Source organism: Engystomops pustulosus, chromosome 9 (assembly GCF_040894005.1).
Source record: "Engystomops pustulosus chromosome 9, aEngPut4.maternal, whole genome shotgun sequence".
NCBI classification, from domain to species: domain Eukaryota; kingdom Metazoa; phylum Chordata; class Amphibia; order Anura; family Leptodactylidae; genus Engystomops; species Engystomops pustulosus.
In genome coordinates this window covers 14,527,435-14,547,963 of record NC_092419.1, presented here as the reverse complement: position 1 = coordinate 14,547,963, position 20,529 = coordinate 14,527,435, and the positions used below count along the sequence as shown (strand labels likewise).

General features: G+C 50.0%; 2 long non-coding RNA genes across 5 annotated transcripts in view; one reads left to right on the top strand and one right to left on the bottom strand.

Annotated features, from left to right (window-relative positions):
- The window catches only part of LOC140077127 (uncharacterized), a 148,225-nt gene extending 134,413 nt beyond the window's left edge, over window positions 1-13,812 (bottom strand). For 2 of the 4 annotated variants that reach the window (XR_011849710.1, XR_011849711.1), the window contains exon 1: window positions 13,651-13,812. This is a non-coding gene — a long non-coding RNA (uncharacterized lncRNA). Of the gene's footprint in view, window positions 1-3,550; window positions 3,835-13,650 lie in introns of those variants that run through there. The other 2 variants (XR_011849712.1, XR_011849713.1) reach the window with 1 other exon arrangement.
- LOC140077126 (uncharacterized) lies at window positions 3,978-13,909 on the top strand. Its single transcript, XR_011849708.1, has 2 exons — window positions 3,978-4,209; window positions 13,207-13,909. It is a non-coding gene; the product is annotated as an uncharacterized lncRNA (long non-coding RNA).
- Window positions 13,910-20,529: the final 6,620 nt, after the last annotated feature.

Below are 20,529 nucleotides of genomic sequence, written 5' to 3'. Positions count from 1 at the left end.
TGTGTATGTGTGTGTAGTGAGCGTGCTGCTCTGTGTATGTGTGTGTAGTGAGCGTGCTGCTCTGTGTATGTGTGTGTAGTGAGCGTGCTGCTCTGTGTATGTGTGTATAGTGAGCGTGCTGCTCTGTTTATGTGTGTGTAGTGAGCGTGCTGCTCTGTGTATGTGTGTGTAGTGAGCGTGCTGCTCTGTGTGTGTGTGTAGTGAGCGTGCTGCTCTGTGTGTGTGTGTGTAGTGAGCGTGCTGCTCTGTGTGTGTGTGTGTGTAGTGAGCGTGCTGCTCTGTGTGTGTAGTGAGCGTGCTGCTCTGTGTGTGTAGTGAGCATGCTGCTATGTGTGTGTGTAGTGAGCGTGCTGCTCTGTGTGTGTGTGGTGAGCGTACTGCTCTGTGTGTGTGTGTGTGGTGAGCGTGCTGCTCTGTGTGTGTGTGTGTGGTGAGCGTGCTGCTCTGTGTGTATGTGTGTGTGGTGAGTGTGCTGCTCTGTGTGTGTGTGTGTAGTGAGCGTGCTGCTCTGTGTGTGTGTGTGTGTGTGGTGAGCGTGCTGCTCTGTGTGTGTGTGTGGTGAGCGTGCTGCTCTGTGTGTATGTGTGTGTGGTGAGCGTGCTGCTCTGTGTGTATGTGTGTGTAGTGAGTGTGCTGCTCTGTGTGTGTGTGTGGTGAGCGTGCTGCTCTGTGTGTGTGTGTGTGGTGAGCGTGCTGCTCTGTGTGTGTGTGTGTGTGTGTGTGTGGTGAGCGTGCTGCTCTGTGTGTGTGTGTGTAGTGAGCGTGCTGCTCTGTGTGTGTGTGTGGTGAGCGTGCTGCTCTGTGTGTGTGTGTGGTGAGCGTGCTGCTCTGTGTGTATGTGTGTGTGGTGAGCGTGCTGCTCTGTGTGTATGTGTGTGTAGTGAGCGTGCTGCTCTGTGTGTGTGTGTGGCGAGCGTGCTGCTCTGTGTGTGTGTGTGTGTGGTGAGCGTGCTGCTCTGTGTGTGTGTGTGGTGAGCGTGCTGCTCTGTGTGTGTGTGTGTGTGTGGTGAGCGTGCTGCTCTGTGTGTGTGTGTGGTGAGCGTGCTGCTCTGTGTGTGTGTGTGTGTGTGTGTAGTGAGCGCGCGGTGAAGATGATTTTCATGTATAAATAGCGTCTGTTAACATTATATACAGCTAGAAGTTTTATATTTTTATTACAAAAAATTTAATACTCCTCCTCGGCTAAAAATACTCCTCAAAAATAGGAGGAGAAGTATTATTACCCTTCTGTAAAAATCTTAGTGCGACCTCTGGTTGGGGCCATGTGACGGCATTTTTTTTGCAGGATGAGAAGCTTTTTCCAGTGTTACCATTTTGGGGTTGGTATCTCCTATTATTGAAAATTTAGGAACTTTTTTTTGAGGGCAGGAGTAGAAAAGCATCAATTCTGTCCTGGATTTTTGACTTTTTTTTTTTGGTGTTCACCGTATAGCCCAATAATCCTGTTATCTTTATTCTATGGGTAAATACGATTATGGGGATAACAGATATGAATATTTTTTCTTACGTTTTACTAAATTTGTCAAATAAAACCCTAATGTGGGACACATCTATCATTTGTGCATCGCCGTCTTCCAAGTGGCAGAACATGTTTAATTTTTTGGCTATGGAGCTGATTGATGGCTTGTTTTTTGCGGGACATGTTGTACTTTGCACCAGTCACATTCTGGAGTACATGTGTTTTTTTCATCACTTTTTATTGCATTTTTTGTGGAATTGAATAGGTAAAAATCATAACTTTTGGAGGGTTTTTAACGGTGTTCATTATACGGGTTCAATAATTATTTACTTTTGCTATGGATGCGGCGATACTATTGTTAGGGAGATTGTGCTGGTCTCGGACGCCATGTTACATACTTAGCATTCCAGTTCATAAAACTTTTTCTATGAAAACTAAAGTTAGGGTGGTGTTTCTATTCAAACACAAAGACTAAGGGAGATGTCACACATGGCGTTTTAAGGCCGTTTTTAGTTAGTGCATTTTCAGATTGTAAAAAACGCATCCATTATTAAAAAACGGATGCGTTTTTTACGATCTGAAAAGGCACTAACTAAAAACGGCCCAAAAACGGCCTAAAAAACGCCATGTGTGACATCACCCTACGGGTGGTGGCACACATGGAGTTCGGGCTGCGTTTGCAATTGCAGACCAAGCCGCACCCATTGGGGCGTGCCGCGGCCAGATCGCATCGGCATTTCTATGGAAACACCTGCGATCGGGAACGAGCCGCCGGAGTTTTGCCTTAATTTAATGCAAAACACTGGCGGCTCGTTCCCGATCGCAGGCGTTTCCATAGAAACGCTGATGCAATCGGGCCACGGCCGGCCCCGGTGGGTGCAGTTTTATCTGTGTTTCCAAGCGCAGCCAAAAGCGCCCTCAGGATTCTCTATAAAGTGTCTCAGGGTCAAAATAAACAGTTTTTGTCTTGGGCTAAACTTCAGTACGGACAGTCTGTCTTTCCTGTGTTACCTAATGCATTCCAGCGCTGGAAAACAAAGACTCGGAAATCACTTTGTAAAGTGGCCGGGGGCGGCTGAAAGCCTCGTGTATCCAAAGACCCTTATGCTCATCTCTCACACTATTTATGTGGGGTTTTGGGGTTTGTGTTCTGATTTAGACATTTTTTTTGCATTATATGTCTCTTTATATGTTATGGGGCTTATTGGCATTTTTATTGATTGATTACTTTATTTTTTATTGAATAACATTTTTATTTTTTTTTTACTATTTCCACCATGGGACAAGAACAAGCAATCATCTGATAATACCCTGATATAATGATGTATTGCAGGGTATGAGCAGCGTCAGTCTATGCACATGTCACAGATGCCATCTTTCAGGCACTGACGATCGGACCCCAGGGCTGCCATAGCAACGCTCAGCGCCCCCCCCCCCCCCCAAAAAAAAAAAAACCGGCACGGGGGCAGGACACGATCGTGGGGGAAAGACCCCCCCCCCCCAAGGCAGGTTAAATGCCGTGGTCACGCTGACCACGGCATTTAACGGGTTAAACACCCGCGATCAGAGCCCACACCGACCGCGGGTGTTACACTGGGGTGTCAGCTGTCAGTTACAGCCAGCACGGTTCTGATCCACGACGGAGCCGGCATCAGCTCATCATATACGTGGCTCATCATATACGTGGCTGAGCGGGAAGGGGATAACTTTGTGCTTTCCTCACACATCAGCTTAGCTTGTATTTGTGTTACATTCACCGCCACTTTCTGTGAGGCCACGTTCACACGTTGCGCTTCAAAACGCATTACAACTGCTGAGATGAGGTGATTTGCCTGATTACATTTCTGTTCTGTACAAAGCGCATTGTAAACGCGATGTTAACGCATGCGTTACCACATGTATTAACATTGTGTTAACAAATGTAAACAGTAATGTAATCAGGCAAATCACCTCTCCTCAGCGGTTGTAACGCGTATCAAGCGCAGGACAAAACGCAACGTGTGCACGCGCCCTGACAGAAACAATAGCCAGATTGTCATACTGTCTGAGTTACCTCATGCAAGATTAGTGAAAATTATAAATGTCAATCACCTCCAGGTTTAGCAGCTCTAGTGCCTCTCATCTCTACGTGACACTGGGTGGCTACTAAAACTATAAAAAAAAACAGTTTCGAGTCCATTTTGCTTCTGGTCAGGTCCAAAGTCGCACTGGCCGCCAAATCACCGTTGGGCTCTGACGCGTGTTGGCTCCGCCCCCTAATTATAATAAGGCACGCAGTGGTAACGGCTATCATTGCAGGATGTTTCCCTTCACAACATGGCGGCGCCGTGACATCATCTGTTGCTGTGCGATGTCAAGCCTCGTGATGTATAGATTTCAGGTGCGTCAATTAACAGGACTTCCGACGCCATTGCTGATAAGGGGAAATACTTTCATTCCCTTTTTTTGACTGTTACATGATAGTCTCCCGTTAACTTAACTTTAAACAAAAAAAGCGCTCATATAACGGTATCGTCAATACATGGATTACGTATAAAGTTATTTCACTATTTATATATGGAGAGTTACCTGGTCTGCCAGTAGTAAAGATGGCGGACTGGTGTGACATGAGCAGCTGCTTTGGTCACATGTCACTCCAGATCATGTGACCGAGGTGCTATAAGCGGGGGGCGGGGCTTCGTGTTTCCCTCCTGTATGTGTGCGGAGGAGATGCAGGGCTGCTCTGTGCGGTGTGTGGAGGGATTATCATGGTGAGTACATCTGCTCCAGGGTCTAATGGAGGGTCCTGGGAGCTGTGTGTAGTATGTGTGGGCGGCTGCAGCCTGCAAGTGTGCTAAGGGGGTGATATGCAAAGAAGCCCGGGCTCCAAGGGGGGGGGGGGGGCATTATACAGTGCAGGGAGGTTATACAGTGCAAGGGGGCATTATACAGTGCAGGGAGGTTATACAGTGCAAGGGGGCATTATACAGTGCAAGGGGGCATTATACAGTGTAGGGAGGTTATACAGTGCAAGGGGGCATTATACAGTGCAGGGAGGTTATACAGTGTGAGGGGGGCATTATACAGTGCAGGGAGGTTATACAGTGTGAGGGGGGCATTATACAGTGCAGGGAGGTTATACAGTGTGAGGGGGGGCATTATACAGTGCAGGGAGGTTATACAGTGTGAGGGGGGGCATTATACAGTGCAGGGAGGTTATACAGTGTGAGGGGGGCATTATACAGTGCAGGGAGGTTATACAGTGTGAGGGGGGGCATTATACAGTGCAGGGAGGTTATACAGTGTGAGGGGGGGCATTATACAGTGCAGGAAGGTTATACAGTGTGAGGGGGCATTATACAGTGCGGGGAGGTTATACAGTGCAGGGAGGTTATACAGTGTGAGGGGGCATTATACAGTGCAGGGAGGTTATACAGTGTGAGGGGGCATTATACAGTGCAGGGAGGTTATACAGTGCAAGGGGGCATTATACAGTGTGAGGGGGGCATTATACAGTGCAGGGAGGTTATACAGTGTAAGGGGGGGCATTATACAGTGCAGGGAGGTTATACAGTGTGAGGGGGCATTATACAGTGTAGGGAGGTTATACAGTGTGAGGGGGCATTATACAGTGCAGGGAGGTTATACAGTGTGAGGGGGCATTATACAGTGTGAGGGGGGGCATTATACAGTGCAGGGAGGTTATACAGTGTGAGGGGGGGCATTATACAGTGCAGGGAGGTTATACAGTGTAAGGGGGGGCATTATACAGTGCAGGGAGGTTATACAGTGTGAGGGGGGGCATTATACAGTGCAGGGAGGTTATACAGTGTGAGGGGGCATTATACAGTGTGAGGGGGCATTATACAGTGTGAGGGGGCATTATACAGTGTGAGGGGGCATTATACAGTGCAGGGAGGTTATACAGTGTAGGGAGGTTATACAGTGTGAGGGGGCATTATACAGTGCGGGGAGGTTATACAGTGTAAGGGGGGGCATTATACAGTTCAGGGAGGTTATACAGTGTGAGGGGGCATTATACAGTGCAGGGAGGTTATACAGTGCAGGGAGGTTATACAGTGTAGGGAGGTTATACAGTGTGAGGGGGCATTATACAGTGCGGGGAGGTTATACAGTGTAAGGGGGGGCATTATACAGTGCGGGGAGGTTATACAGTGTAAGGGGGGGCATTATACAGTGCGGGGAGGTTATACAGTGTAAGGGGGGGGCATTATACAGTGCGGGGAGGTTATACAGTGTGAGGGGGCATTATACAGTGCAGGGAGGTTATACAGTGTAAGGGGGCATTATACAGTGCAGGGAGGTTATACAGTGTAAGGGGGGGAATTATACAGTGCGGGGAGGTTATACAGTGTAAGGGGGGGCATTATACAGTGCGGGGAGGTTATACAGTGTAAGGGGGGGGCATTATACAGTGCAGGGAGGTTATACAGTGTGAGGGGGCATTATACAGTGCAGGGAGGTTATACAGTGTAAGGGGGCATTATACAGTGCAGGGAGGTTATACAGTGTAAGGGGGGGAATTATACAGTGCGGGGAGGTTATACAGTGTAAGGGGGGGCATTATACAGTGCGGGGAGGTTATACAGTGTAAGGGGGGGGCATTATACAGTGCAGGGAGGTTATACAGTGTGAGGGGGCATTATACAGTGCAGGGAGGTTATACAGTGTGAGGGGGCATTATACAGTGCAGGGAGGTTATACAGTGTAAGGGGGGGAATTATACAGTGCGGGGAGGTTATACAGTGTAAGGGGGGGCATTATACAGTTCAGGGAGGTTATACAGTGTGAGGGGGGCATTATACAGTGTGAGGGGGGCATTATACAGTGTGAGGGGGGCATTATACAGTGTGAGGGGGGGCATTATACAGTGTGAGGGGGGGCATTATACAGTGCGGGGAGGTTATACAGTGTGAGGGGGCATTATACAGTGCGGGGAGGTTATACAGTGTAAGGGGGGGCATTATACAGTGCGGGGAGGTTATACAGTGTAAGGGGGGGCATTATACAGTGCAGGGAGGTTATACAGTGTAAGGGGGGGGCATTATACAGTGCAGGGAGGTTATACAGTGTGGGGGGGCATTATACAGTGCAGGGAGGTTATACAGTGTAAGGGGGCATTATACAGTGCAGGGAGGTTATACAGTGTAAGGGGGGGAATTATACAGTGCAGGGAGGTTATACAGTGTAAGGGGGGGAATTATACAGTGCAGGGAGGTTATACAGTGTAAGGGGGCATTATACAGTGTGAGGGGGGCATTATACAGTGCAGGGAGGTTATACATTGTAAGGGGGGGAATTATACAGTGCAGGGAGGTTATACAGTGTAAGGGGGGGCATAATACAGTGCAGGGAGGTTATACAGTGCAAGGGGGCATTATACAGTGCAGGGAGGTTATACAGTGTAAGGGGCATTATACAGTGCAGGGAGGTTATACAGTGTAAGGGGGGAATTATACAGTGCAGGGAGGTTATACAGTGTAAGGGGGGGCATTATACAGTGCAGGGAGGTTATACAGTGTAAGGGGGGGCATTATACAGTGCAGGGAGGTTATACAGTGCAAGGGGGCATTATACAGTGCAGGGAGGTTATACAGTGCAAGGGGGCATTATACAGTGCAGGGAGGTTATACAGTGTAAGGGGGGGAATTATACAGTGCAGGGAGGTTATACAGTGTGAGGGGGGCATTATACAGTGCAGGGAGGTTATACAGTGTAAGGGGGGGAATTATACAGTGCAGGGAGGTTATACAGTGTAAGGGGGGGACTTATACAGTGCAGGGAGGTTATACAGTGTAAGGGGGGGCATTATACAGTGCAGGGAGGTTATACAGTGCAGGGAGGTTATACAGTGCAGGGAGGTTATACAGTGTAAGGGGGCATTATACAGTGCAGGGAGGTTATACAGTGTGAGGGGGGCATTATACAGTGTGAGGGGGGCATTATACAGTGTGAGGGGGGCATTATACAGTGTAGGGAGGTTATACAGTGTAGGTAGGTTATACAGTGTGAGGGGGCATTATACAGTGCAGGGAGGTTATACAGTGTGAGGGGGCATTATACAGTGCAGGGAGGTTATACAGTGTGAGGGGGCATTATACAGTGCAGGGAGGTTATACAGTGTGAGGGGGGCATTATACAGTGTGAGGGGGGGCATTATACAGTGTGAGGGGGGGCATTATACAGTGTGAGGGGGGGCATTATACAGTGTGAGGGGGGGCATTATACAGTGCAGGGAGGTTATACAGTGTGAGGGGGGGCATTATACAGTGTAGGGAGGTTATACAGTGTAAGGGGGGGCATTATACAGTGCAGGGAGGTTATACAGTGTGAGGGGGGCATTATACAGTGCAGGGAGGTTATACAGTGTGAGGGGGGCATTATACAGTGCAGGGAGGTTATACAGTGTGAGGGGGGGCATTATACAGTGCAGGGAGGTTATACAGTGTGAGGGGGCATTATACAGTGTGAGGGGGCATTATACAGTGTGAGGGGGCATTATACAGTGTGAGGGGGCATTATACAGTGTGAGGGGGCATTATACAGTGTGAGGGGGCATTATACAGTGCAGGGAGGTTATACAGTGTGAGGGGGCATTATACAGCGTAGGGAGGTTATACAGTGTGAGGGGGCATTATACAGTGCAGGGAGGTTATACAGTGTGAGGGGGCATTATACAGCGTAGGGAGGTTATACAGTGTGAGGGGGCATTATACAGTGCAGGGAGGTTATACAGTGTGAGGGGGGCATTATACAGTGTGAGGGGGGCATTATACAGTGTGAGGGGGGCATTATACAGTGTGAGGGGGGCATTATACAGTGTGAGGGGGGCATTATACAGTGTGAGGGGGGCATTATACAGTGTGAGGGGGGCATTATACAGTGTGAGGGGGGCATTATACAGTGTGAGGGGGGCATTATACAGTGTGAGGGGGGCATTATACAGTGTGAGGGGGGCATTATACAGTGTGAGGGGGGCATTATACAGTGTGAGGGGGGCATTATACAGTGTGAGGGGGGCATTATACAGTGTGAGGGGGGCATTATACAGTGTGAGGGGGGCATTATACAGTGTGAGGGGGGCATTATACAGTGTGAGGGGGGCATTATACAGTGTGAGGGGGGCATTATACAGTGTGAGGGGGCATTATACAGTGTGAGGGGGCATTATACAGTGTGAGGGGGCATTATACAGTGTGAGGGGGCATTATACAGTGTGAGGGGGCATTATACAGTGTGAGGGGGCATTATACAGTGCGAGGGAGGTTATACAGTGCAAGGGGGCATTATACAGTGCAGGGAGGTTATACAGTGCAAGGGGGCATTATACAGTGCAGGGAGGTTATACAGTGTAAGGGGGGGGCATTATACAGTGTAGGGAGGTTATACAGTGTAGGGAGGTTATACAGTGTGAGGGGGCATTATACAGTGTAATGGGGGGCATTATACAGTGCAGGGAGGTTATACTGTGTGAGGGGGGCATTATACAGTGCAGGGAGGTTATACAGTGTAAGGGGGCATTATACAGTGCAGGGAGGTTATACAGTGTAAGGGGGCATTATACAGTGCAGGGAGGTTATACAGTGTGAGGGGGCATTATACAGTGCAGGGAGGTTATACAGTGTAAGGGGGGGAATTATACAGTGCAGGGAGGTTATACAGTGTAAGGGGGCATTATACAGTGTGAGGGGGGCATTATACAGTGCAGGGAGGTTATACAGTGTAAGGGGGGGAATTATACAGTGCAGGGAGGTTATACAGTGTAAGGGGGGGAATTATACAGTGCAGGGAGGTTATACAGTGTAAGGGGGGGAATTATACAGTGCAGGGAGGTTATACAGTGTAAGGGGGGGCATTATACAGTGCAGGGAGGTTATACAGTGCAGGGAGGTTATACAGTGTGAGGGAGGGCATTATACAGTGCAGGGAGGTTATACAGTGTGAGGGGGGGCATTATACAGTGCAGGGAGGTTATACAGTGTGAGGGGGGCATTATACAGTGCATGGAGGTTATACAGTGTGAGGGGGGCATTATACAGTGTGAGGGGGCATTATACAGTGCAGGGAGGTTATACAGTGTGAGGGGGCATTATACAGTGCTGGGAGGTTATACAGTGTGAGGGGGCATTATACAGTGCTGGGAGGTTATACAGTGTGAGGGGGGGCATTATACAGTGCTGGGAGGTTATACAGTGTGAGGGGGGGGCATTATACAGTGCAGGGAGGTTATACAGTGTAGGGAGGTTATACAGTGTGAGGGGGCATTATACAGTGTAATGGGGGGCATTATACAGTGCGGGGAGGTTATACAGTGTAAGGGGGGGCATTATACAGTGCAGGGAGGTTATACTGTGTGAGGGGGGCATTATACAGTGCAGGGAGGTTATACAGTGTAAGGGGGCATTATACAGTGCAGGGAGGTTATACAGTGTGAGGGGGCATTATACAGTGCAGGGAGGTTATACAGTGTAAGGGGGGGGAATTATACAGTGCAGGGAGGTTATACAGTGTAAGGGGGCATTATACAGTGTGAGGGGGGCATTATACAGTGCAGGGAGGTTATACAGTGTAAGGGGGGGAATTATACAGTGCAGGGAGGTTATACAGTGTAAGGGGGGGAATTATACAGTGCAGGGAGGTTATACAGTGCAGGGAGGTTATACAGTGTGAGGGAGGGCATTATACAGTGCAGGGAGGTTATACAGTGTGAGGGGGGGCATTATACAGTGCAGGGAGGTTATACAGTGTGAGGGAGGGCATTATACAGTGCAGGGAGGTTATACAGTGTGAGGGGGCATTATACAGTGCTGGGAGGTTATACAGTGTGAGGGGGGGCATTATACAGTGTGAGGGGGGCATTATACAGTGTGAGGGGGGCATATACAGTGCTGGGAGGTTATACAGTGTGAGGGGGCATTATACAGTGCTGGGAGGTTATACAGTGTGAGGGGGGGCATTATACAGTGCAGGGAGGTTATACAGTGTGAGGGGGGGCATTATACAGTGCAGGGAGGTTGTACAGTGTGAGGGGGGCATTATACAGTGCAGGGAGGTTATACAGTGTGAGGGAGGGCATTATACAGTGCAGGGAGGTTATACAGTGTGAGGGGGCATTATACAGTGCTGGGAGGTTATACAGTGTGAGGGGGGGCATTATACAGTGTGAGGGGGGCATTATACAGTGTGAGGGGGCATTATACAGTGCTGGGAGGTTATACAGTGTGAGGGGGCATTATACAGTGCTGGGAGGTTATACAGTGTGAGGGGGGGCATTATACAGTGCAGGGAGGTTATACAGTGTGAGGGGGGGCATTATACAGTGCAGGGAGGTTGTACAGTGTGAGGGGGGCATTATACAGTGCAGGGAGGTTATACAGTGTGAGGGGGCATTTTACAGTGCGGGGAGGTTATACAGTGTGAGGGGGGCATTATACAGTGCAGGGAGGTTATACAGTGTAAGGGGGGCATTATACAGTGCAGGGGGGTTATACAGTGCAGGGAGGTTATACAGTGTAAGGGGGGGGGATTATACAGTGCAGGGAGGTTATACAGTGTAAGGGGGGCATTATACAGTGCAGGGAGGTTATACAGTGTAAGGGGGGCATTATACAGTGCAGGGAGGTTATACAGTGTAAGGGGGGGTATTATACAGTGCAGGGAGGTTATAGTGTGAGGGGGGGCATTATACAGTACGGGGAGGTTATACAGTGTGAGGGGGCATTATACAGTGCAGGGAGGTTATACAGTGTAAGGGGGGGCATTATACAGTGCGGGGAGGTTATACAGTGTAAGGGGGGGCATTATACAGTGCAGGGAGGTTATACAGTGTGAGAGGGGCATTATACAGTGCGGGGAGGTTATACAGTGTAAGGGGGGCATTATACAGTGCAGGGAGGTTATACAGTGTGAGGGGGGCATTATACAGTGCAGGGAGGTTATACAGTGTGAGGGGGGGCATTATACAGTGCAGTGAGGTTATACAGTGTAAGGGGGCGCATTATACAGTGCAGGGAGGTTATGCAGTGTGAGGGGGGCATTATACAGTGCAGGGAGGTTATGCAGTGTGAGGGGGGCATTATACAGTGCAGGGAGGTTATACAGTGTGAGGGGGGGCATTATACAGTGCAGGGAGGTTATACAGTGTGAGGGGGGGCATTATACAGTGCAGGGAGGTTATACAGTGTGAGGGGGGGCATTATACAGTGCAGGGAGGTTATACAGTGTGAGGGGGGGCATTATACAGTGCAGGGAGGTTATGCAGTGTGAGGGGGCATTATACAGTGCAGGGAGGTTATGCAGTGTGAGGGGGGGGGGCATTATACAGTGCAGGGAGGTTATACAGTGTGAGGGGGGGCATTATACAGTGTGGTAGGTTATACAGTGTGAGGGGGGGCATTATACAGTGCAGGGAGGTTATACAGTGTAAGGGGGGGCATTATACAGTGCAGGGAGGTTATACAGTGTAAGGGGGGGCATTATACAGTGCAGGGAGGTTATACAGTGTAAGGGGGGGGGGGGCATTATACAGTGCAGGGAGGTTATACAGTGTAAGGGGGGCATTATACAGTGCAGGGAGGTTATACAGTGTGAGGGGGCATTATACAGTGCAGGGAGGTTATACAGTGTGAGGGGGCATTATACAGTGCAGGGAGGTTATACAGTGTGAGGGGGGGCATTATACAGTGCAGGGAGGTTATACAGTGTGAGGGGGGCATTATACAGTGCAGGGAGGTTATACAGTGTGAGGGGGGCATTATACAGTGTGAGGGGGGGCATTATACAGTGCAGGGAGGTTATACAGTGTGAGGGGGGCATTATACAGTGCAGGGAGGTTATACAGTGTGAGGGGGGGCATTATACAGTGCAGGGAGGTTATACAGTGTGAGGGGGGCATTATACAGTGCAGGGAGGTTATACAGTGTGAGGGGGGGCATTATACAGTGTAGGGAGATTATACAGTGTGAGGGGGGCATTATAGAGTGCAGGGAGGTTATACAGTGTAAGGGGGGCATTATACAGTGCAGGGAGGTTATACAGTGTAAGGGGGGGGCATTATACAGTGCAGGGAGGTTATACAGTGTTAGGGGGGGCATTATACAGTGTGGGAGGTTATACAGTGTTAGGGGGGGGCATTATACAGTGCGAGGGGGAAAGCTGTTTTAATACAAACCATAGTACTGTGCAAGGAGGGGGAGGAGCTGCCCCAGTAACACAGAGGAGGGGGAGGAGCTGCCCCAGTAACACAGAGGAGGGGGAGGAGCTGCCCCAGTAACACAGAGGAGGGGGAGGAGCTGCCCCAGTAACACAGAGGAGGGGGAGGAGCTGCCCCAGTAACACAGAGGAGGGGGAGGAGCTGCCCCAGTAACACAGAGGAGGGGGAGGAGCTGCCCCAGTAACACAGAGGAGGGGGAGGAGCTGCCCCAGTAACACAGAGGAGGGGGAGGAGCTGCCCCACTAACACAGAGGAGGGGGAGGAGCTGCCCCACTAACACAGAGGAGGGGGAGGAGCTGCCCCAGTAACACAGAGGAGGGGGAGGAGCTGCCCCACTAACACAGAGGAGGGGGAGGAGCTGCCCCAGTAACACAGAGGAGGGGGAGGAGCTGCCCCACTAACACAGAGGAGGGGGAGGAGCTGCCCCACTAACACAGAGGAGGGGGAGGAGCTGCCCCAGTAACACAGAGGAGGGGGAGGAGCTGCCCCAGTAACACAGAGGGCAGCAATGGTAATATTGTATGTTTTCTTTTAGATTCTATTCTGTATTGGATCCTGAATGGAGCCCGTGTCATCGGAGAAGATCACAGCAACATGGACTGGGTTTTGAGAGCAAAACATGTTTGAAAGGATAGAGGGTAGTAATCTGATTGGTGGGAATCAAATGCTGGGACCCCCACTAATAACTGGTTTGCCATTCTCAAATACGAATGGAGCAGCAGGTCAAGTATGTGTCCTGCTGCTTCATTCATTGCCTTTGTGTGCCAAGTCGCCTGGTTATCTCTGGCACTGTCATTGAGGTTCAGGAGAGTGCTGGAAATACCCAAGTGCTGTGCTCGCCAGTTTCCAGAACTCCAATGGCAGAACACAGGGTTCACCTAGTGCTCCATCAATTAGATCTACATTCTTGTGATCAGTGGAGGTCCCAGAAGTCCCACCTGTCCTGTTCCCTATCCTGTGGAAAAGATCCTATACTTACCCCTCCCCTGCATTCTACTTGTGCGTGCACCTTCTGGTCTTTGTTTGCAAACAGAGGCTGCAGCAGGGATGTCATGTCCGCTGTAGCCTTCTATTCCTCTGCCAAACACCAGGAGTAGAGCGTGCCAGTCACGTGTCATCATCATGATGTCACTGCTGCAGGCAGGAGGATGCTCTGCTACTATTGGGTAGATATTCCTATGTTGTGGACAAAATGTACAGGCAATGTTTTATAAAATAATAAAAACTTCTTAAAATCACTTTTCTCCTGATTAATTTCATGTGTTATGATATAGAAAATAAAGAAAAACCACAGAACCAAAGTTGTAGGACTGTTCAGTTTTGTTTTTGCAAAGATGATCCTTAAAGGGGTTGTCTGACTATAAAAAAAAAAAAAAAAAATCCCTTTATTTTTCCTCCATCACTCCCCTGTTCCAATGCTGTATCAGGCGCTGAGACCGGAAGCGTGCCAGGCTGCAGGGAGTTGTTAAAGTGGAGCGGCCGTGCCCCTGTAAATATATGGGTACAGCCAACCTGTAAAGTTTCTTAAATAGTCTGACAACCCCTTTAATATGGTTACTTTCAAATAGTTTTATGACTTGTAGAAGATTACTTTCTGTCTGTATAATGCAGCGGTTCCCAACCTTTTTATAACATGGGGCCAGCTGCACCCAAAAAAAAAATCTCCAGGTACTTTCAGGTTTCCTCTGCCAAAATTGTGTGCTCCGTAATTAGCTCCTACCTAACTCCAACCCATGTAGTGCCCAATTTCCTGCAGCCCCTATCATAAGATGCCCTTTTTATAATGCAGCTCCCTCATTATAGTGCCCCCATTTCTGTAGTACCCAGTTTCTGTAACCCCCTCCTTTTTTGCACGGTTTTTTTTGATCTGTCTTTATAAGAAGGGGTCTACAGAAAATCCCGCACTCCCCACATATAATGTCCCCCTGTATTTGGCCTTTCCTCATTTGTGGACCTAAAACCCACCCAACCTTCTATTCAATGTGAGAGAAAATATATATTATACTCTTGTCTTTTTTTATGTCTCACTTTTTCTGTGGCCAGAGCCTAGCTCTGAGGTTGCGTTCACACTTGGCGTTTTGGATGCGTCAGAACGCATGCGTTTTTAAATGTTACAATGCGTTTGACTCTGGAAGGCCTCGGGGGTGGCGGGTGGAGGCTCTGGAGCAGTACTGGGAAGCTGCGGAGACACTGGGACCAGGCAGGAGGGGCGAAGTAGCCGAACTTGAGGGGGTTCAAACCTGGATTGGATTTTTCTCAGGTACTTGGTATGGATAACCATGTCTGGGTCACCACTATCACATATAGGAGTCCAGCACCTCTCCAGTGAGCAAAGAAAGAACAAATGCCAACTTAGTGCGTTCGGGGGTGGACTGGGAGGACGTAAGTTTGATGTATAACCAGCATTGGACAACAAAACTCCTGCAAAAATTGGAGTTGCCATCAAATTTGTTAGGCATCAAAAAATCTGGTCCAGAGTCTGCTGCCGAAAAACATGGCTGGGGGACAGAAACAAAGGGAGGCGTCGCAGGAGCCTGCTGCTGGGAGGCAATAATCCGCAGGGTGGCAGGGAGTTTGTCCAAGAGTTCTTTTTGCGCAGAAATCTCTTGGGATTGCTGGGTAATAGTGCTGGGAAGGTCACCCTGGAGCTGGTACGGATCCTTGACACTGTCCATGCCTTTTGCAGAGATCATGACCTTGGCGGAGTCCATGGCCGGATCTTACTGTCACAGTCTATGGGAATAGTCAGTGGACCACCGCGGGGGATAACAATACTAGCCGCAACCCGGGAGCGGAGTGTAAGTGATCTCCTGGTCTTCGCCAGAGCCCGCCACAAAGCAGGATGGTCTTGCTGTCACGGGGAGTCACCAGGTCGCTCCGCGGGTGCGACTAGGCCCGCGGTGGCAGCCAAGGTAGGGACACGGGGACCACGGATGGCTGGCAGGACCTCGGATGGCTACTGGCAGGCCCGGCGCCAGCACCCGGGCAAGTGCCGGGGTACTGGAGGGGCCCACTCGGGCCCCCGGATCAATTGTACCAGTGTCGCTATAAGACACTGGTACAATTGATCACCATCGGGATCGATCACTTTTCTGCCTCTATGCTGCGCTAGTCGAGAGCGCAGCATAGAGGCAGAATCTACAACTCACCTGTCCTGGTTCCCACGATGCAGCGCTCCGCAGAGTATGCGACGGCTTTGAAGCCGGCGCACATGATGACGTCATCGGATCACGTGTGCCGGCTTCAGAGCCGGCGCGTACGGGAGGCCCAGGCCGAAGACAGAAGACAGCTGCAGGCGCTGCTCCGGGGGAACCAGGAAAGGTAAATTTTTTCTTTTCCGGAGGGAAGTCAGGGTGTCCGCGGGGGTCAGTGTGTATACAGAGGGGGGGGGGGGGGGGTGTTAGTGTGTCAGCAGGGGGGGTCATTGTGTCCACAGGGGGAGGGGAGGGGTTCAATGTGTATGGAGGGGGTCATTGTGTCAGCAGGTACAGGTGTAGGGAGGTTATACAGTGTGAGGGGGCATTATACAGTGTGAGGGGGCATTATACAGTGCAGGGAGGTTATACAGTGCAGGGAGGTTATACAGTGCAAGGGGGCATTATACAGTGCAGGGAGGTTATACAGTGCAAGGGGGCATTATACAGTGCAGGGAGGTTATACAGTGTAAGGGGGGGGCATTATACAGTGTAGGGAGGTTATACAGTGTAGGGAGGTTATACAGTGTGAGGGGGCATTATACAGTGTAATGGGGGGCGTTATACAGTGTAAGGGGGGGCATTATACAGTGCAGGGAGGTTATACTGTGTGAGGGGGGCATTATACAGTGCAGGGAGGTTATACAGTGTAAGGGGGCATTATACAGTGCAGGGAGGTTATACAGTGTAAGGGGGCATTATACAGTGCAGGGAGGTTATACAGTGTGAGGGGGCATTATACAGTGCAGGGAGGTTATACAGTGTAAGGGGGGGAATTATACAGTGCAGGGAGGTTATACAGTGTAAGGGGGCATTATACAGTGTGAGGGGGGCATTATACAGTGCAGGGAGGTTATACAGTGTAAGGGGGGGAATTATACAGTGCAGGGAGGTTATACAGTGTAAGGGGGGGAATTATACAGTGCAGGGAGGTTATACAGTGTAAGGGGGGGAATTATACAGTGCAGGGAGGTTATACAGTGTAAGGGGGGGCATTATACAGTGCAGGGAGGTTATACAGTGCAGGGAGGTTATACAGTGTGAGGGAGGGCATTATACAGTGCAGGGAGGTTATACAGTGTGAGGGGGGGCATTATACAGTGCAGGGAGGTTATGCAGTGTGAGGGGGGGCATTATACAGTGCATGGAGGTTATACAGTGTGAGGGGGGCATTATACAGTGTGAGGGGGCATTATACAGTGCAGGGAGGTTATACAGTGTGAGGGGGCATTATACAGTGCTGGGAGGTTATACAGTGTGAGGGGGCATTATACAGTGCTGGGAGGTTATACAGTGTGAGGGGGGGGCATTATACAGTGCAGGGAGGTTATACAGTGTGAGGGGGCATTATACAGTGTAGGGAGGTTATACAGTGTAGGGAGGTTATACAGTGTGAGGGGGCATTATACAGTGTAATGGGGGGCATTATACAGTGCGGGGAGGTTATACAGTGTAAGGGGGGGCATTAAACAGTGCAGGGAGGTTATACTGTGTGAGGGGGGCATTATACAGTGCAGGGAGGTTATACAGTGTAAGGGGGCATTATACAGTGCAGGGAGGTTATACAGTGTGAGGGGACATTATACAGTGCAGGGAGGTTATACAGTGTAAGGGGGGGGAATTATACAGTGCAGGGAGGTTATACAGTGTAAGGGGGCATTATACAGTGTGAGGGGGGCATTATACAGTGCAGGGAGGTTATACAGTGTAAGGGGGGGAATTATACAGTGCAGGGAGGTTATACAGTGTAAGGGGGGGAATTATACAGTGCAGGGAGGTTATACAGTGTAAGGGGGGGAATTATACAGTGCAGGGAGGTTATACAGTGCAGGGAGGTTATACAGTGTGAGGGAGGGCATTATACAGTGCAGGGAGGTTATACAGTGTGAGGGGGGGCATTATACAGTGCAGGGAGGTTATACAGTGTGAGGGAGGGCATTATACAGTGCAGGGAGGTTATACAGTGTGAGGGGGCATTATACAGTGCTGGGAGGTTATACAGTGTGAGGGGGCATTATACAGTGCTGGGAGGTTATACAGTGTGAGGGGGCATTATACAGTGCTGGGAGGTTATACAGTGTGAGGGGGGGCATTATACAGTGCAGGGAGGTTATACAGTGTGAGGGGGGGCATTATACAGTGCAGGGAGGTTGTACAGTGTGAGGGGGGCATTATACAGTGCAGGGAGGTTATACAGTGTGAGGGGGCATTTTACAGTGCGGGGAGGTTATACAGTGTGAGGGGGGCATTATACAGTGAGGGGGGCATTATACAGTGCAGGGAGGTTATACAGTGTAAGGGGGGCATTATACAGTGCAGGGAGGTTATACAGTGTAAGGGGGGGGATTATACAGTGCAGGGAGGTTATACAGTGTAAGGGGGGCATTATACAGTGCAGGGAGGTTATACAGTGTAAGGGGGGCATTATACAGTGCAGGGAGGTTATACAGTGTAAGGGGGGGCATTATACAGTGCAGGGAGGTTATACAGTGTAAGGGGGGGGCATTATACAGTGCAGGGAGGTTATACAGTGTAAGGGGGGCATTATACAGTGCAGGGAGGTTATACAGTGTGAGGGGGCATTATACAGTGCAGGGAGGTTATACAGTGTGAGGGGGCATTATACAGTGCAGGGAGGTTATACAGTGTGAGGGGGGGGCATTATACAGTGCAGGGAGGTTATACAGTGTGAGGGGGGCATTATACAGTGCAGGGAGGTTATACAGTGTGAGGGGGGCATTATACAGTGTGAGGGGGGGCATTATACAGTGCAGGGAGGTTATACAGTGTGAGGGGGGCATTATACAGTGCAGGGAGGTTATACAGTGTGAGGGGGGGCATTATACAGTGTGAGGGGGGGCATTATACAGTGCAGGGAGGTTATACAGTGTGAGGGGGGCATTATACAGTGCAGGGAGGTTATACAGTGTGAGGGGGGGCATTATACAGTGTAGGGAGATTATACAGTGTGAGGGGGGCATTATAGAGTGCAGGGAGGTTATACAGTGTAAGGGGGGCATTATACAGTGCAGGGAGGTTATACAGTGTAAGGGGGGGGGCATTATACAGTGCAGGGAGGTTATATAGTGTTAGGGGGGGCATTATACAGTGTGGGAGGTTATACAGTGTTAGGGGGGGGCATTATACAGTGCGAGGGGGAAAGCTGTTTTAATACAAACCATAGTACTGTGCAAGGAGGGGGAGGAGCTGCCCCAGTAACACAGAGGAGGGGGAGGAGCTGCCCCAGTAACACAGAGGAGGGGGAGGAGCTGCCCCAGTAACACAGAGGAGGGGGAGGAGCTGCCCCAGTAACACAGAGGAGGGGGAGGAGCTGCCCCAGTAACACAGAGGAGGGGGAGGAGCTGCCCCACTAACACAGAGGAGGGGGAGGAGCTGCCCCACTAACACAGAGGAGGGGGAGGAGCTGCCCCCACTAACACAGAGGAGGGGGAGGAGCTGCCCCAGTAACACAGAGGAGGGGGAGGAGCTGCCCCAGTAACACAGAGGAGGGGGAGGAGCTGCCCCACTAACACAGAGGAGGGGGAGGAGCTGCCCCACTAACACAGAGGAGGGGGAGGAGCTGCCCCACTAACACAGAGGAGGGGGAGGAGCTGCCCCACTAACACAGAGGAGGGGGAGGAGCTGCCCCACTAACACAGAGGAGGGGGAGGAGCTGCCCCACTAACACAGAGGAGGGGGAGGAGCTGCCCCACTAACACAGAGGAGGGGGAGGAGCTGCCCCACTAACACAGAGGGCAGCAATGGTAATATTGTATGTTTTCTTTTAGATTCTATTCTGTATTGGATCCTGAATGGAGCCCGTGTCATCGGAGAAGATCACAGCAACATGGACTGGGTTTTGAGAGCAAAACATGTTTGAAAGGATAGAGGGTAGTAATCTGATTGGTGGGAATCAAATGCTGGGACCCCCACTAATAACTGGTTTGCCATTCTCAAATACGAATGGAGCAGCAGGTCAAGTATGTGTCCTGCTGCTTCATTCATTGCCTTTGTGTGCCAAGTCGCCTGGTTATCTCTGGCACTGTCATTGAGGTTCAGGAGAGTGCTGGAAATACCCAAGTGCTGTGCTCGCCAGTTTCCAGAACTCCAATGGCAGAACACAGGGTTCACCTAGTGCTCCATCAATTAGATCTACATTCTTGTGATCAGTGGAGGTCCCAGAAGTCCCACCTGTCCTGTTCCCTATCCTGTGGAAAAGATCCTATACTTACCCCTCCCCTGCATTCTACTTGTGCGTGCACCTTCTGGTCTTTGTTTGCAAACAGAGGCTGCAGCAGGGATGTCATGTCCGCTGTAGCCTTCTATTCCTCTGCCAAACACCAGGAGTAGAGCGTGCCAGTCACGTGTCATCATCATGATGTCACTGCTGCAGGCAGGAGGATGCTCTGCTACTATTGGGTAGATATTCCTATGTTGTGGACAAAATGTACAGGCAATGTTTTTTATAAAATAATAAAAACTTCTTAAAATCACTTTTCTCCTGATTAATTTCATGTGTTATGATATAGAAAATAAAGAAAAACCACAGAACCAAAGTTGTAGGACTGTTCAGTTTTGTTTTTGCAAAGATGATCCTTAAAGGGGTTGTCTGACTATAAAAAAAAAAAAAAAATCCCTTTATTTTTCCTCCATCACTCCCCTGT